General features: G+C 37.4%; 1 protein-coding gene and 1 long non-coding RNA gene across 6 annotated transcripts in view; one reads left to right on the top strand and one right to left on the bottom strand.

Annotated features, from left to right (window-relative positions):
• The window catches only part of ARHGAP15 (Rho GTPase activating protein 15), a 332,393-nt gene that overhangs the window by 91,403 nt on the left and 222,132 nt on the right, over positions 1-18,858 (top strand). The window lies entirely within an intron of this gene.
• LOC310901695 lies at positions 5,020-17,126 on the bottom strand. The gene is made up of 2 exons (XR_014586042.1): positions 7,123-17,126; positions 5,020-7,007 (listed from the first exon to the last, which is right to left on the bottom strand). It is a non-coding gene; the product is annotated as an uncharacterized lncRNA (long non-coding RNA).

Raw genomic sequence — 18,858 nt, 5'->3', positions numbered from 1 at the left:
ACCTACTGTCATGTCAAACAAGTATCTCACTTGGTGGCAAGCAATATGAAGACAGACTTCAGGACCTTGAAAAATAGCATTAGATGGCATTCATCCACAAGTGTCAGAGTGCTGACATAGCAGGCCAGCAAGGCAAGGTGTGCTTTACTGAGCCCTGTTATTATTCTGCGTTTAATTCTTCCAGTGATCAAAATCTCTCCCTTCACTGCAATATCATTTCCTACAACACCTTTATAAAATGCTCATGAGCTCTAAGTTGTGAATAGATATAAAATTATATATAAAATCTAAACAAAATGTACTATCTGTGCTTTAATGGGAGTGTTTTTGAATGTGTTTTTCACATTTATGCCAAGTGCGGCCAAGAAGTCATTGGCCTGAGGGGTGGAGAGCTGCACTGGTAGGAAAGAAAGGTTCAGGGTAAAGGAGGGAGGAGCAGCCCAAGCTTTCCTGAAACTATGGTTCTGTTCAAATCAAACCAAATTTGTTTCAATTTCCTCGCTCTTCTTGAGGTTCTCTTTCCTCTCTGTGTTTGTACTGAAGTGTTTACCATAAGGTCTGAGTTTTTGAATTTCTAATACAAAATTTTAAATTCTTTGAGGATATTGAAACACAGAGACTCATGATTGAGCTCTCCGACAAAAAATCTCATAATCCCATGGAAATCTAATGGTAGGTGCTAATCTGAGCTGGACAGACATCAAGTGATGATGAAAGTATGTAAGATTTATTTTTCAGGTTTCACTATGAACATTAACTAATTAATCTTCGCAGCAATTTCCTGGTGTAGAAAAGCTTCTCTTTATTTGTTTACAGTTGCAGAAAACAAAGATTAAAAAAAAAAAAAAGGAATTGTGGTATCAGAGTTACCACTCCTAGATCTGAGGACACGCATCCTGACAAGGTACTGGGTGTTGTGGTTGCAGCTCAAGTAGCCCAAATCAGAGGCTGCTTTAGTTCAATGTCTAGTAAGGTAAAGAAACATAGATCAGCAATAATTTTTAAAGGGCTTTTAATAAAAAAACCTTCCCCTTTTCATGACCTTCCAGCTTATATCATTAAAGGTCACCTGTGAGTCTATAAGTAAATTCTGGACTCTTTGAGGGGGATCGTGGTGCCGTTGCCAATTGCTGTGACTCGCATTATCAGTCGTGGCACTGCCAATCACTGTGCTGATGCCTGTCAGGTTTCTGCTGCTGCCAAGCAGGATGTAAAATTGACAGGGAATGTTGTAGCACCCGTCAAGTGCTGTGAGATACCTCTGCCTTTGGGAGAGCAGGCACCTGGGCTTACAGACAGGAGCAGGGCTCGGGAACGCTTTGTTGCTGCCTCACATTTGTTGAAACTTATTAATTTTAGAAATGAAGCACACAGCTCGCCCATGGTTATATTCTGGTTGTGAAATTGATATTTCCACAGATTGAGCTAACAGTATCCAATATTATTTTCAATACAACGTTTACGCAGAGATGTGAAATAAAATCAGGGTAGGATGAAATTTTTGACAGTGGAAACAATGCTCATTAATTCTGTAGTCTAAAGTTTTGAGGGTTGATCTGTATCTTTTTATAATATGTACCGTGGTCAGTTCCAAAAATCTGTCTGCATGTTTCTTTTCTATTTGACATGGTTTCTCAAATTTCGGGAAGTTCTCTTCCACCTATTGCTGTATTCTTAGGTCTTTCTGCACAAAGAAAAGACAAGTTTTGTATTTTTACATCCATCTATACAGTGGCTCATTAATCATCCATAAAGTGTAGGGTTTTGCAAACATAATACGCACAAAAACCACAGCCAGTTGGACTTCTAGATTCGTAACAGGGCAATGACATGCCAAAAATACTTTGCTGTTACAACCTGGCACTACGTTTTCTGTAGAGCAGAGAATACTCATGAATACATTCAAGAGAAGTCAATAGCTTGTACAGCTATAGAGAATTATTTAATTAAATCTGGAAGCTTTCGAGGAAGCCATAAAAATGAGGTTAATATGTCAGACTAATAAATTCTATATAATTAAGCTCCCCAAATATAGAAATTTCAGAATATGATGCTAAACATATCACAGTAGGGACATCAATTTATTTAATCTTAACATTGTTGCATTGTCTTCATGAACTTCCACTGGTGTCACAATAAGATTATTATGACAGCACCATTAAGCCCCATTCAAATGAATGGGGAATTAGTGTCATCACGGAAACAGCTGCAGCTAAGAGCTGCTGTCTATGATCAGTAGTTATTTTCAAAAATTCAGAAATTTTGCTATTACAATAATCGTATTTTCTCTTTAGATATGTATATGGTGCAATGAAGAAACCTGAGTTTTCAAGGCACACTGGAATCAAACAGTAAATGTGTTGCCAGATACATTTTTCCACAAAATCTTCATCATTCCACCTCCATTTGCAGTAATTTTCCTGATGTGTATAAAACCCAGATATTGCTAGATTTTAAGGACATTTGATAACTTTCATGAAACCTCTGTTGTTGAGAATCTCTATGTACTCTGCTGGCCACCTTCCTCTTTCCTAAGAAATATATATTAAAAGACTTTTTGTCAATCACAGCAGCCATGGTGAGGGTGGGATGGAGACAATGCCAATGACAAGTGCAGTGAATTTAGTGACCTAGAGAACAGAGTCCTCTGAGCTCGTTCTTCGATACCCATCCACGTTTACTTACCTGTACAACATCTGCCTGTGAGCCTTTCTGCGTAGGCCTGGACAGCCTTGAGCTTGCAGTTCCTCTAAAAGCACTCGTCTCCTAGCAGTACGTATCACACCTTTTCTTAAATACTAATGGATTTATAATGACTTTAGGATTCGTAACCCTTTATACATTTTTTTTTCCTCATATATTAAACATTGAGATCTCTTCAGAATTGTAAAGAAATGTATTTAGATTTATAGTTAATGTATTTCACGTATTGTTATTTAACAGCAAATGAAAATATGGTACTGGCAATATCACAAAGAAAGTGGAGAGTTCATTATGCAAAGATGCATGTCTACAGTGTATCTGTCCATATCTAAAAGATAATTCTCCATGCTTTCTAGGGCAGATCTAGATTAATATGTATGTTCAGGACAAAAGTAAAAAAAAAAAAAAAAAAAAAAAAATTGGCACTAGATATATTTAATATTTTAAGCTCTAGGCTGGATTGTTACAGAGTGGTTGCGTTGAAATCCATGTTGTTTTACAATTAGTATTATAAATAACGATTTGAGCAAGATCACAACCTTATGGATTTTTAGTGGCATTTAGGAAGAATGGTTGTTTTCCTTCCTAATAAAGATTTCAACTTTTAAACAAAATAGTTGGAGCTACTCGCTACCTGGCTAATGGTTTCCATTCTGCCCTCAGGGATGCTAACGTTATGATAGCTCAATAAAGTGCCAATATATGGTTTTCTGGCAAGACCTCCTCCTTGTCCAAGTGGCATGCCCTGTCACTCGTCACCTGCAGATTTCCTTTCTCACACGCTCCAACCTGCTACAGTATTTCCATGCCCTGTGCTTCAGATAGCTCGGAGTGCTGAAACCTGGGAGGTCATTTCTTTCATTCCTGCTGCTTCCTTGGGGCATTTTAATGGCCGCTGGGCTCTTAGGAGAGAGGCAGTAACGTGAGACACACAGTCCTGTCCCTGGGCCTTGGGGAACAACGGCTCTTCTGTGCAAAGGGAGCATAAGCACCTGTTGTAAACAAATTAAATACTGTTTTTAAAAATACAAATATTATTATCTGCCAAAATTATGCCAATCAAAGGGAGCCAGTTGGTGGCAGAAAGTACAATACAAGATATGTTCTAAATAGGTATACTGTACATCTCGCGAGTATGTGATCTTTGATGAAAAGGCAGCTTGTTCGGGATACCTAGATTGAATTTCTCCTAGGGCAGCTGCTTTGGAGGGTATAAGATATTTCTCACAACCACCTGTTTCCTTTTATTGTCTCAGCATTTGAGTTGGTTGGGCCAGCCCGTGTGAGGAGATAAGGCCGAGTTGCTGTATTTTGTTTATAAGGGCATACTTGTTCATGCTTTTAAATATTAGTTGGGCTTCAGCAGGGTAACCCCATGCGAATTGGATGAAGCAGCTGCTTTTATTATGAACTTGAGCTACTTGTGGTTTTGTGTCTTGGCACACTGCTATGTCATTTTTACTTGCCTTGCCATAAGAAAAGAGTTAAACTAACTTTATCTTTCCAAACAGCTGCAGATCCGGAGAGGGAAAAAAAAAAAAAAAAAAAGTCCATACTTCACAATAGAGAAGTATTCATCCATGGCCTTTGACCAGGACCGTGTTTTGTCATTGCTCATGTCTTCTGTGGTCCTCTACAGCAAAACAATCTGAGAATAAAACTGTTCTGATTTGGTATACTCTTCTACTCAGACTGTCTTGGTGAATCCTCACTGAAGGTGCAGGATAAGAGCAAGGCTCAGTGTGGAGGGGGGGTTTTGCCTCGGAGTGTCAGCGGTTGTGGTTGTGCTTCTTGGACCTCAGAGGAAGCACTCCTGAAAGTGGTGACCAAGGAGTTCAAAATGCCACACAAATACCTGGGCAGCTGCAAATAGAAATGCTGTTATTTTTTATAAGTTAAAATGAGCTTGGAAAGGTCAGATTTGACTAATACCCCGTGATTATGAGACAGAGAAGTTAAACCCTATTTCCTTCTTTGTAAAGAAAAACACTGGTGAAGTGTTCGAAGGCAAGAGAATTGCTGAGATTAAAATAGTATTCAGACTCCAGTGAAAACAGTCATGCCACGTACACCACAAATTCAGTCTACAAAAGGAGGATTAACTATTTGTTTAAGTATCACTTCCACCACTTTACCAAAAAGTAAAATAAAATAGTGTCATTTAGGCACTTACAATAGAAAGTAGGAATATGGCTATATTTATTTTTGTAGCAATACCTAATCTCTGCCCATTGACATTGGTGATGACTTCTGGCTGAATTCATGTTTATTATAGTCTTAAAAAAACAACACCAAAATAAACAACAAAAAAGCATATTATTTTTCTCATACCACTTTTAATGTTTTAAAAATCCCAAAGCACTTCACTCTGCTGCTTATGATTCTTGGTAAAATCATGCAAACATAGCCAGTTTGATGCTATTTTTTTGTTTACAGTATTGCTGTGTTGTTTTGGTTAACAGAATGAAAAACAGCACAGTTAGACTACAAGTAAAAATGTTTTATTCTTAGTTTGTTTCATCAATAAAAGCTGACATTTTTGCAAGAAAGATGTTATACTATTGGAATTAACTCTTAGTCAATTGTAAATAATTGTATTATATTGGTATGTTATCATGAAGATTAGAAATCATTTCCTACAGAATCATGTTCTTGCTTTCTCAGCACTGTTTCAATTGAAAGGAATTTGAATGAAGTGCATCTCATTACTTACATAAAGTAGATGGAGCTTGAATAATTTTTATATTTATTTTCCATAGATAGCTATTACATTTCTTATCCTATCCATCCAAATTTTATAAAATAAATTGTTTTAATCCATTTTTTGGAGAGAAGCAATGAATTTGTTTTTGCAGAAGTAATACATCTGAATATATTGTAATATGCATAAAAATCTGTTAACACAGTTATTTATACAAAAAGTGTAGCTGCCTTACCTTTGATTTAATTTACATACTTTATTTGCCTTCTGACAAGTTCTTCCCTTGCCTTTTTTTATTTATGTGCCAAAAATATGTCTTTTCAGATAAGTCAACTAAAACTTTAATGTATTGTATATTTTAAAACTACATAAAATGTTTTATGCATTCGCTAGTTTTTTTCCCACAAGCATTTGTTAAAGGTGATGCTATATCAAGATTAGACATGTTTTACCACTGATAACAGCATAATGACATTGTATTTCTTAAATATTATGAGCAAATAGATGTGTTCTATTTTAAAGCCTAAGCTGACATTTAGGTTGAATTATCAAGCATTAAAAAGAAAAGAAAAGAAAAAGAATCTTTATTACTCGAAGGTTAAAACTTTGGCAGCCTCCTTTTCTTAAATATAAGAATTCAGGCGCACACCCTGAGAAAGAATGTGATGCATTTTCTTTAAGTATGTGAAAGATGTGAGCAACATAATTATTTTTCCATTCAAATGTGGAAAACAATAAAAGTTTCCCATATGTAGTTCATAGGCTGTAACTCACATCACTCAGCACTAAAGCAATAAGCAATAGAGTGTTGATACAAAGAGCTCCAACTCTGGAAATATCAGCTTAACCCTTGCTGGTCTTTTTCTGCACTTTGCTACTGTAAACATGGTTTGAATTTACATAAGCCACCATTCATATTCTTGTGAGTTCATAATATAAATAATGCAGAAAATCTCATTCACTTCCCTAAATTATGCTAGTCATTACAGATGATTCATGTGAGTATTAATCTCTTGGATGTGGCAGAAAACTAGGGAGGAGAAACTACCTATCATATCATTTGCAGTTAAGAACCTGCTGCGTATCTCTAAGCTTTACTTGAAATGCTTGTAGTAATTGGGTGTGCATCTTTTCACTCACCCAAAATCCAAGTGGCAATATGGACTTCTCTGCGATTTCCTCATGCTAGAAGATACAATTCAGGGAAATACGCTAAAGTATCAACATGCCTGGGGCCAGGACGCTGTCCTGCTGTGTAGCAGTTAGCAAGCAGGCTTCAGGGAATGCGTGCACCATGGGAAACATCTACAAATCTATTTGTTGTACCAGCATTGTGCGATGGAGGAAGAAACTGGGCAAGCAAATGCTTAAGTATTCATCTCCAAAGAACATTTTAGGGTAAATTCCATTTATATCTCTGAAGGCCAGGCCTGAAACTGCAGGTTGTATGCTATGGAGACTCAAATGCTCTGAGAATTACCTGTATTTCTGGTCAAAAATGCAGAAAGAGATGGGTCATTAATAGGTTTCTGTACATTTCCAGCACTTTGGCTTTCTTGTTCACCATGCATGATATTCCTCTGAGTTTCTGCTTTTTTTCCACCTTCAGGAAAAATGGGATAAGGGAATTACTGGATTTAATCTGGATACAGATTTTGGATTTAAATGGTTGGACTTTGTATAAATATGGGTTGGAGCCCCAGCGTTGCTGTCCATACCTGTGAACACGCTTGGGTAGGTGTGTTTCTCCGGGACATGGCAAGTGGGGACTGGTACAAGAGCTTAGCTGTTGAAACCACCAATACAGTTTGTCATTTGGTGATGCAGCAAGTTCATTGCAGGCTTAGTATTTGTGCATGCACCTAGTGCTCTGTCTTTCTTGAGTGGAAGCAGTCTTGGCAGGGAGCAGGAGCTGCTGCACGATGGCAGGGCTCCAGAGGGCGCAGGGCAGAGGGTGCGAGAAGCAGCAAGGCACAGCAGGGAGCAAACACATAGTTGGGCATTTCTCTGCAAAGCCCAGAAAAGTGGAGAAACGCTCACGCTAGAAAATATATTGCAGTCATTAGTCACAGATATTAGGAGTTGGACATTTATACCTGATGTTCATTAATAGTTGATGGATATATATAATACATTGCTGGATAATTATATTTAAAATGCATTAAAATGTGCCCTTTTTTTTTTTTTGACAGTGGTGACAAAAAAACATTGTTTTTGCTCTTAGCAAATGTAAACTATACACTCTTTAAAATCGTTCTTTAATCCCACTTCTGCAACGGTTTTGCAGTGCTGACCATTCTGCCATATACAAGACTATCCATTAGCTCAGGAGTACGCCGGCTTCTAATTAGAAAGAATATGAAATTGGGTTTATTATTAAAAAAAAAATACAAAACATGTCATTCATACAGCTATAAATACTCTTTTGAAGAATCAGGTGCGCAAGATAGGTAGATTGTGGTTCTTTTTGCAATTGCTTACAGAAAAAGGTCATAACATTATAACAAAAGACCTTCAGGAAAGGCACGTTCATAGAGCTGTTATTGTACAGACAGGACAGAGATTTTCAGGTAGATACCAGTACTAGGTTTAAACATTTGCATCTCAAGTATCTTGAGTATTTGAATACTTTAAGTCTCAAATGTAAAAGCAAATTAATTATATTGATTGTAGTTCTTATTTAAGCCCATTCCTAATATTTTATTGTATTTTCTTGTGACACTGTGTTCAGCTTTGGTTTTGAAACCCTAAAGTTTATTTGCAAGAGCTCTTAGCTTAATTTTGTGGATTATATGGCATTCTTCACTATGAAGTTTTAAAAGATACAAAAGAAAAAACCTTGCTCAAATGTAGAAGTTATTTTTGCAGTAACGTATGTCATGATTTTTAAACATTCAGGCCTTTAAACTTTTTTTTTATAGTGTATGTTCTTGCCAATCCCAGCACAGTTCTACAAAGTAAAATATTTGGCAGTGAATTCATATTAACAGATGGAACAAGAAATTAACACGTTTTTGCTTCGCTAATTCACAGTTCTTTTAATACGCTAATTCTAAATCACCTGTTCTGACTTTGACAGGCTACAGACACCTGTTTGGGGTAATATTCCACAGCTAATTATTACATGAGAAACTCAGTTTCCAACAAAAGGGTTTCTGTGTGAAATTGTCATAGTTAACAAATTAGTAATACCAACTTTATACAAAAATAGCTTGCAGTTTTAATTTACATGTACTTAACCTTGCCTGAAGAGCTAGAAGCAGTGGCATTAGATATGAGCAGCCTCTCCCCCAGCACACCGGCGAGCTGATGCCTCTGTCCATTGCCCACTGGAGTTGTCCAGGTCCTGGTTGAGTCCTGGTCCCCGTAGCCGAGCCAGTGCTTGCTCTGTGGTACCAGACTGAGTAGCACGGTGCTGCTCACCAAAACCTAGGAGAAGAGTGCAAGAAGTTTCTTCTAAAAAGGAAGCGTAGAGTCATTTTCAGCTTGCTAGGGTTGGTGCAATTCAGTCAGAGTAAGAAAAAAAAAAAAAGTCTTCTTCTGAAATGATAGCCCTGCTGCCACATAAAGACATTACGGTGCTGTTTCACTTTGTGTTTTTGTTGTTTACTTCCATACATCAGCTACAGCGCTTTAGCGCTGAGCTTCATTGTAGAATGTAATGTTTAAATATTGCCCCAAAAGCTGGCAGTGGATAATTTAATCCTATATCATTGAATGTGTGAACTTTTTTTTTTTAATGTGTCTGTGCCTGTAAGAAAAAAAAAATACGTTTTGTGGTTGCCTTTTTAGAAGTTTATTACACTTCTGTCATAATGAGTCATCATGTTCATGTGGGAAAGGGAGGAAGGGAGTAGAAGTGAAGCTATTCCACCTCAGTGCTCTTCTCTGCTCTTTAACTCTTGACATAAAGGAGTTGATGAAGCTCTTCTCCTCTGTCCAAGCTCTGTACCTACATACAGGCCAAGGAGCGTCTACAGTAGTAACAACTTCACAAGAATGGTGAAAGGACCGAATCTGGCATGGGAGTGAGGGGATGAGCAAGGGTACTCCATTCAATGGGACAAGGGAAAATGTTCAATATGTGAGAGAAAGGCTAGAGACAGGCTGGACACAAGTGTGTCTTACCTCAAGCTACAACAGCTAACAAAGCAGCACTGGTACTACTGTAAACTCTTTATTTTCTGTCTTTCTCAACAACCTTAAGTCTTAAAATATAAAAATAGTCTTATTTTTGCTCATCTTGGCTTCATACCTTTCTAAAGTCATCTTCAGTTGTTTTAGCAGGAGCTCGTTGTTGGTAATGATGTTTTATTGCTTAACTGTAAGATACAAATGACTCAGTGAATCCCTTTCCTTTGTTCTCTCTACTTTTGAGTCTTCCTTTCTTTTCTTCTGTCTTACATCTGCTCCTCCTTCCCTTTTTATCATGTTGTACGCTCTTGTAAAGTTGTGAAAAAAAGAACACAACCTTAAAAAAATAATACCACTATGATAAGCCTAATTAATATAATACAGCTCATGGGGAAAATATGAAAATGGCAGATAGATCATCATTAGTCTTTTTTGGTTGGATGTGCTTCCTTCTGGGATTTGAGGCAACACCGAGTTTCTGATGAACAAGGTGGTCTGAAGTATATGGGCTTGGCACTGCCACTGCTGAACACCTGGAGATCCTGGAGTGACAGTGTGTTTTGTTGCACCGCAAGCTGACACGAGTCTTCCTGAATTTTCCTCTTACCTGAGGATAAGTAGAATCTATCCCCAGATTTTTCAAGCTTGTGTCCACACTTGCTTGATAGATTTCACCAGAAATATTTGTGTGTCTCATGGTTGATAAGCCAGGGAACATGAAGTGATTCTAGATAAAGATTGTACAGATTTACCCAGTTATTCCAGTGAGATTATGCAACAATATGTAATAAAGGGAATGCAAGAGGTCCATGATGGCTCCATCTGCTGAGCCAAATGAGGTTCATTTACTCTTACTGCACTAGTTTCTGTTCTTCAGCAAATTGATTAAAATGAAGCTGCCTACTACCTGGTACCTGGTGTGATCACAGATTCTGTGAGCATGTAACTACTCTAATTGGAGATACTAATTTTATATTTAAATAGTTTCACAGCCATAACCCTCAGTACAAATGACTTATACTATCTAAAATCTCCTTAGTGATAGCTATAAACATGTACTGAGTTTTATAGTTGTTTCTACTAATCTTCCACAGTTTGTCAGATAGAGGAGGTAGAATGTTGATCGTGCAATTTCCTTCCTGCTTTCTATACAACAAAAAGTATTCTAAATACTGCATCGTTCTGTAAATCAATATACCCCACTAATTTTTAAGGGAAGGATACAATAGTGCTTACTACCACCAGTACTACACTTAGGGTCTGGAGAAGATGGGTAGAGTTAGGGCTGGCACGTGCACTGGGGGAGCTTTTTGTTCTTTGACTGTATTTGCATGAATAGTAATATATTGCTAATGTCTGTGTCCTTAAATGACTCTTACTTAGTGTGTGACAGTAGTTTTCAGTTGTAGTTGCTGCATGCTGCTTTGTAAGACTTTGTTATTGCTTTAATCAGTTTCATTACACCTCGGTGTCTAGATCCTCTCCTTGTCAAAATATCATAGTAAGGCATTAACCATGGGAAGATGATATGAATCTTAAGGCAGTGGGATCTGGCATTGATGCCGAGGCATTTCTGCTCTTCCACGATGTAGTCGCATGTTCCTGTCTTTTTCTTTTTTTTTTTTTAATTTAATTTTATTTTTTTATGCCTGACCTAAGCAGAACTCCGTCTAGTTATAGCCTTGTAAGAGAATTTGTCTCTTTAGTTAACAATGGATTTCGTAACAATCGCAATGAGCACATTTTGTCTATTTCTGCTTATCTGACCCTGGAAACTGACAGGACACGAACTGGGGAAAAATAAGTAGCAATGAACAGGATCACATGAGAAGTGCCTTTGCCCACTGTGGCTGGGAAAGAGCTACCAAGTTGGTTGTTACACACAGTGATTGATCCCCTCTCCTTCGACGGTTACGTGATAGATAAGGGAAATAGTCAAGTCTGGAAGAAGCTATTTTGTGCTCATATTAACTGGAGGATTTTCAGCAGATGTCTTAATAGTTGGAAATCAGCAATAGTATGTGGATTTATTTGTGTGCCATCTGAACCATTTGACTTGCCAGATGCATGTTGTTTAATAGCCTTTTGTACATCATTTTCAGAAGATAGTTGTAGTAAGATTTTCTTTTATTGTGTGAAATAACCCATTTTGTGGGTAGCATTTCCTATTGTTAGAATGTGTGTTGAAGAGACTAATCGGGTGTACTCATTGCATAGAAAAGAGAATATGCAAAATGCTAGCCTGTGTGTTGAGAGGCACAATTGAAACTTGTGATGAAGTCATCCTTTATATATTTTTTGAACAACACACATTTTTCTCCTTTTTAGATGTCTTTTGGTTGGCAGTGATCTTTTCTTTAGGTACTTAAAAGCCACTTTGCTGCTTCACTGTTTAGATAGTTTCAGTCATTACTATCTTATTGTCAACATTATCATACACTAATATGTTTTAAATTATTTGCAGATATTTCAGTCCTCTACCGTAATATAAAAATAGCTTCAGCTTTCTGTTGTTTTTATATTAAAGTATGTCTAAAAAGATAAATGAAATCTTACACTGACTCATATCATACTCTACCTGCCAATCCCTATATGATTGAGTGAATGTGAAATACATGTACACATTGATTAATAACTAAGAACAAGATTATTTTATTGATTTTTATTTTGATTCTCCCTCAGTACTTCAATGATGTTCATAAATACCTCTGGTCATTTGGTTATGTAAGTGTTTAAAATATAATTTCACTGTATTTGCTGTTCAACATTAATGGTGATTCATTCAAAAATATTCATTGATTTCAGTGGCAATTCCTATCATGTTGTATTAGATTCTGGGAATGAGTATAGCAGACATACGGAATGACAAGGAAGAGAGCTTGAAAGTTGTCAAATTAGAGTTTCATAAAATTTAATTTGTTGATCAATTCACATCAAATACAACTTTGTGACTATTTTTATGCACAAAGGTATTAATCGGAGTCCATGGAAAAGAGTGGCCAAATAAAGGTCAACATCCAGGTTTTTGGAAAAACTGCTATAGATGTAGATGTAAAAAAAAAAAAAAAAAAAAAATCTTTGAGGGAAACTGTTATCAAATTGAAGGGCCCTCATTCCTCCGGTCATTGGAGAAAGCTGCCGTCTACCAACGACAAAGGTCCCAATTGAATCTAGATACGGGAATGTGTAGGACGTACATTCAGCAACTCCAGCCACCAGATGGTAGACTCTGCTTACTGGTTAAGTCGGCTCTAGTGTCTGGTCACCAGTTGGCAGAAACAGCAGTAGACAAATTACATCACCTTAGAATCACAAAGCACAGCATCTCTGCTGTATTTTGATGCAAGTATACTCCTTCTTTGAAATTTCTGTTAAAACACAAAAAAGCACCAAATCCTTGTCAATATTACGCAGCATCTATAAATATTCTCAGATGTAGACTGAGAAGGAAAGTATATTTTTATTAGGCTGTTTATTATGTGAGTGGAATTAGCAAGAGACAGTTGGTGTAGAAAATTAATGAACTAGAGTTTCATGGCTGGAATTTACTCCAACCTGCCTTATGTTACCAGTAAAATTTGTTTGGGGAACCTCAACATACTCTTTAGGAGACATTTGTCCATTTTGCCAAATGATCACACAACTAATGGCATCCTCTGCTATATTTTTAATTTTTCTTTCATTGTGTAGAAACAAAATATAGTGATAGAACACAAATGTTTGCATTTATACAGAACGGTTTTGTCAAAGCCTGTGAATCATTTGCATGTGTGGGAGATATATATATATATATATATATATATATACACGGTTTAGAGTCATACCAAATATTTGAAAAGAGACAGCAAGGACTAATTGGACAAAATCTCAATGATTTTGTGCCTAGTAAGGTATGAACTGTAAGAGACAGCTGAAAGCATTGGATGTTTCAAAGAGAATGAAAACATCTGTCAGAAATACTTTCCACAGATTATGCTCAGTCCAGCTATTAATTAAATGATTTTGCATTACTACGTCTAACCGAGGAGATCCTTCATTACTGGGAGCAAACCAGAGGTATGTATTTGACCTTCCACATCCAAGAAGATGGTTGTATACCATTTCCTAACAGTGTAAGAAAGAAATGGAAAGGTCATCCCGTATACATGGAGGTATTTACTCCATCTGAAAAGCAAAGTTTTAATGTTGCAGCTGCTGTGGATTTTACTTTATGTTCTGTGAAGTAGCAAACTTTTGTGTTTGATCTTCAGACTTGTACTGTCATCTCCAATGCCATGAGAACTGGAGTTGTGAGAAGGCAATTTCCTTCCGAGCCACCTGACAGAAGTGTAGCTGTGAATCACTGCAGTCCTGCTTGACATTGCCAGTGGGTTTTAGGCTTAGTGTCTGACACACCAATTGCCAAAAGCCTGGTCCAAGTCCCATTTAAATGAATGGGGATTTTCTATTGGTTTTGGTAGGCTTTACTTCTGGCCTCATTTTCTGCAGTGCCACTAGCCTCAGTGCCATCCTCTCTTGTAATGCATTGCAACGAGACTGTCCTCTGGGCTCCTGGTAGACCCTTGTAGGTGGAAGATGGAGAACGGATTGATGGTAAAAAACCAGGGACAATTTTTGGTTCTTTATTCTTTTTTTTTTTTTTTGGTAATAATAATAGATGGACCACCTCTAATTTCCCACTGTCATCTGCATCTAGTTGTAAATGAAGGTTTGTCACAGCATTGATACCCATTTGCCCATTGACATTACTTTGTGCTTTATGAAGCAATATGCTCCTCTGTGCCCTCATTTCTCCCTTGCTCTGAGGCAGATGATGTGATGAACAGCACTTTTCATAGTGGAGTACATAACAAAGGCATTCCAGTTTTCTAGGAGAGAGGATATAAATACTCCTTAATTGTTGTAATTGACTGAGAATATTTGCATTTAACAGGTTTAGTGGAAGGCAAGCATCCTTACATATCTTTACAGTTACAATTTAGTTCTGAACTTTCAGAATCCCATTGTACCTCATGCAGTCCTATGCTGTTCTGTCTTAGAGTTCATTGAACAAATGACTTCTGTCCTAGGGCCAAAATCTGAAAGTACCAACCACAGATCTCTGGAGTAGTACCCTGACTCAGAGGAATAATATACAAAGATTCACCTAATCTTCTTTGGCATGAAAAATTCAGCTGGACATCTAGTAGTAAAAAGCCTGTTATGACCTCTGGTACTTTCTTCTCAAGTCAGACTGCTGCATAAAAGTCCATTTTGCAATAAGTTGCTTTTTCTGTTTCTTATTCTGACTGTTCCAGGAAGCATTATCCAGAGCTGTACAAAATCGAATGACTGATTTGTTCAAAGCTAATTGAAAATTCTCAGACCTATTAAAAAATCTGTTCTGGATTTAGTTAAGCTTTTTGTTGAATCCATATTTTTCAGCTCTAAGCCTGTGAATCAGAATGTCTGAAACTTGAGTTGTAATCAACAGTTGGGTATGGAGTGTGCAGGGGGATGTCATATCTCCACGATGCTATAGACTATGCAGCTCAGCTGTTGTGTATGAAAGCAAACTGAGAGTTACTTGGTCACTGCAGATTGCTTTTTCCCGGGACTAATCAGGGAACAACATAACAACATGGAGAAAATAAACTAGTTTTAAATAGTTCTGGAGTGGCTCTGGAGGCAGGAGCAATTCCATGCTGCTACAGCTTATTTTTCTCAAGTAGCCAAGCTTGCTTAGATATTTCCATATATATATGTATATAGATACACAGAGATGCATACAACTGTATATATGTATATAGACACGCATAGATGTGTATAACTGGAGTCACAACAGTGATGGTATGCTTGGGCACAATAACAGAAGTCCCTCTTTCAGAGACTATGGAGAAACCAAAATCTTAGCCTAAGATTCTATAAGATTCTACTGTTCCTATAGCGATCTCTTTTCATGAGTCTTTTCACCTAACGGCAAGCTCTGCTGCTTCATACCAGAAAACTTTAATGTTCTTGAAAGCACAGCAGCCAGATATTTGGTAGTTGATTTGTAGAATATGTGCAATACCCTGGAAGATTGTTATAATAATTTCTTTGCCAAGTGATACACCTATAATAAATGATTCATTAAAGTAATTTGATGCTAGCTGAAACACTTGTTTTTCAAAACACAACAGCACCAAAAATGAGGGTGAATGGATGACATATCAAGCTGAGAAAACATGGCAAACAAACATAAATAATGATTGGTTTATCTGGGATATTTTTTCCCAGTTTCTTTTGTATTTCCCACTAAGATAAATTTGTAAATGAGCATGACTGTTTCAATTCTCCTTTTAGAGTGTATACCAATATATTGTATAAACATGAGTTTTTTAAACCATTTAGTGCTCCACCAAAGTAGCAGGGCATTAGGTTCTCATTCATTCATCTGAAAACAATTAGGAGAAAATGCCACTTATCTTAAATAGTATTTGTCAGATTTTCTTCATCAAACTTGGTAAATACATATCTTCTGACACTTTGATGTGTAATCATCAGCCTAGGGTAAACCTAAGTGACTGGGCTTTGGCCCGTGAATAGCTTTTGTTGCTGCATGACATTAAAATGTTGTGGTTTTTTTTTCTTTTTTTTTAAAGATATAATGAATATTCAAAATTAGAGTTATTCTCCGTTGTACTCGCAGTAGGTCAGGTGTCATAAGATCAAGAGAATACTTAGTATGCAATCTAGAGGCTGTATAAATGGTTCTGAATTGAATTGTTCACATGGTGTATGCTCTGGAACGTCTGGCAAAAAAAAAAGTGTAAATTAGGCACTATCAGTTTTCATTTGAATGGACAACTGGTTGAAATGGAGATTCTTTAGGATTCTTTGGATTGATAGGTAGAGGAAGGCATTCACCCTTTTATTCCCTGAAAACCTTTTGAACATGTATCCCCCAGAATTAGAGCCATTCCATCCCAATTCTTCGTTCTGCACAGTCCAGTCATTGATAAAACACTGAGCGCTACCACCTGAGGACTTGCAGTCTGTCACTTAGGTGATGATGCTCCATGGGAGATGATTAGGAATGCTATTTTTTAAATAATTCTTTCACTTTCAAAGTTTAGGGTAATTTTCTAGCATCTTCTCTGTAGTGGTTTCATCCTTAAAAGAAATCTAGAAGAGTTTGCAGTTAATGCCCTACAGTGATTTCTGTATCTCAAAAGGATTGTATGTAGTCATAGATTCCTGACAGAATCATTTGCATAGACCATGGAAATTTGGATTTGAATTATGATTTACCTTGTTCAGCTACTTTTAGTCTTCAAACAAATACTGTAATATCCTAAGTTACAAGCAAAACCGTAATTTGAAACTAAGTGGACAGATGGACATAAATTACTTGATTCAGTTTCTTTTTCTGTAGGGAACAGAAATATTTATGAAAGTAACAGGAATGGAGGGGGAGTAGAGGGAACAACAGGCTTGTAGCTATAGCTGGCTCAGCTACAGTATTTTTGTTGTTTTTTGAGGGGGGCAGTGGGGTTGTTTGTTTTAATAATTGTTTGCCAAGTAGTAATGGAGTTAGTCACACATCGGCTGTTCTAAATTTCCTTTTCCCTCAGTTGTCTGCTGGAAGGGCTGGTAGGGAGATTTCGATCTGCAGCTAAGTTTGAGGCGTCCTTCTGGCCACACAGAGGAGCAGCACTGCGGTGTTCCACTTTTCTGAGTCTGTGCAACAGCTGATGTCCTGCAGGTCGGTGTGGGTCACGCTGCCCTAAGCAAGTCTGGCAGCTCCAGGGAGCTCCAGGTGTGCCACGTGTGTGCAGGAATAGTGCGCATGTGCAATAGATTTTGTGCTGCTGGGGGATGCAAAAAGGGGTTGTTGTGTGCTCAGAATAACCAGTCTACATAGCCATGCTACACTCAAAACTTTGTTGTGACTCTGGGATCCCCAAATTGCCTGCAGAAAAAGAGCTTCTGGGAGTCACCAATCAACCAGCAATTCTTGCTGATGGCATGTAAACTGCGAGCTAAAGGTTGAAATAAAGCATCTGTTGATTTCCACTCCTTCCCCAAGCTCTCTCAAGCCATCTGAACCCTGTACTTGAGGATCTTTTGGGCAGCTCTTGTTCTTTAGGTGTGGCATTGCAACACTCTCCTCAAGGGCAGCCCTCATTCTGGTGGCTCTTGCCTAGTGTCTGTAGGGAGCACGGTTATAAGTAGCAGGGCACAGGCTCAAATGTTGTGTTGAGGATGATCACACAGAGAAACAGAATAGTGAAGGTTTACTACTCAAGTTTTAGATTATTTTACTATATATATATAATATATATATATATATTATATATACCATTTCTCCACATGGAACAAACAGTTCCTCTGAGAAAAGGTAAGCATCGTGGAGCATAGTAATGAAGAGAAGTAAAGTTTCAAAGGCGTGATCCCACTTTCCTGACTCATTTGAAATAGGCAGAGAAGTCAACAGCATCTTGTTTTATTAAAGACTGTAATAATAATGAGAGCTCCAGAATTTCTAAAAAACGAAGAAAGTTAATGTAGTATCTGGAGTCTGACCTCAGGTCTAAATTGTGATTCTAATGTTAATCATAATGAGACATAGCTTCACACCCCATAAATCCAGCCAGGCTGTTTCTACAATCCAATGCAATATTTAAATAAAGAGCAGTTTCACAAAGACATGCATCACTATAGATTCCCTTTTTGCACTTTTTCAAATTATGTTGCTGCTTTATACAATCCACCTTTCATAAGCTGTCTGCCAGAAAGCTCTAAAAATAATAGCACAGACGCTTGCAACAACAAATTGGCTACCTCACTTTCAGTGAATCGAATGTTCAAATGAAAAGGTTTTTGCTTCCAAGTATTTGAGGCATACCTTGAATATGTTACTAGGCTCAGATGTAATGGTTATAAAAATAAAATAAAATAAAATACAATGGAAGATAAAGAGGCTGTTTACAGTCATTGTGATTTCCATTTTTTAAAATAAGATGTACTGAAATGAAGGGCAAAATGGGATGGTTTGACATGGTTAGTAATTGCCCATAGATATGGCTTAAAGAAAAAGTCTGACTTTGTACTGTCTACATCATCTGTATGGATGCATGCCTATGTGTACACATGCTTGGGTTGTCTGGCTCAGATTTAAAAGGTTCAGGTTCATCCCGTGTCCAGGAGGGAGCAAAAAGAGGTGTGGAAAGAGCAAGGCTCATCTGTGTATATAGGAGTAAGAACAGGATTCCTACCTGGCTGCTTCGTATCAGCTGGAGTTCATCTAATAGGGTCAGGACAGCACCAAGTTTCTGTGATTTGCAGGTAGTACTAGT

This window comes from Anser anser (genome assembly GCF_964211835.1).
Source record: "Anser anser genome assembly, chromosome: 6".
Lineage (NCBI taxonomy): Eukaryota > Metazoa > Chordata > Aves > Anseriformes > Anatidae > Anser > Anser anser.
This window is presented reverse-complemented; position numbering and strand designations above follow the sequence as displayed.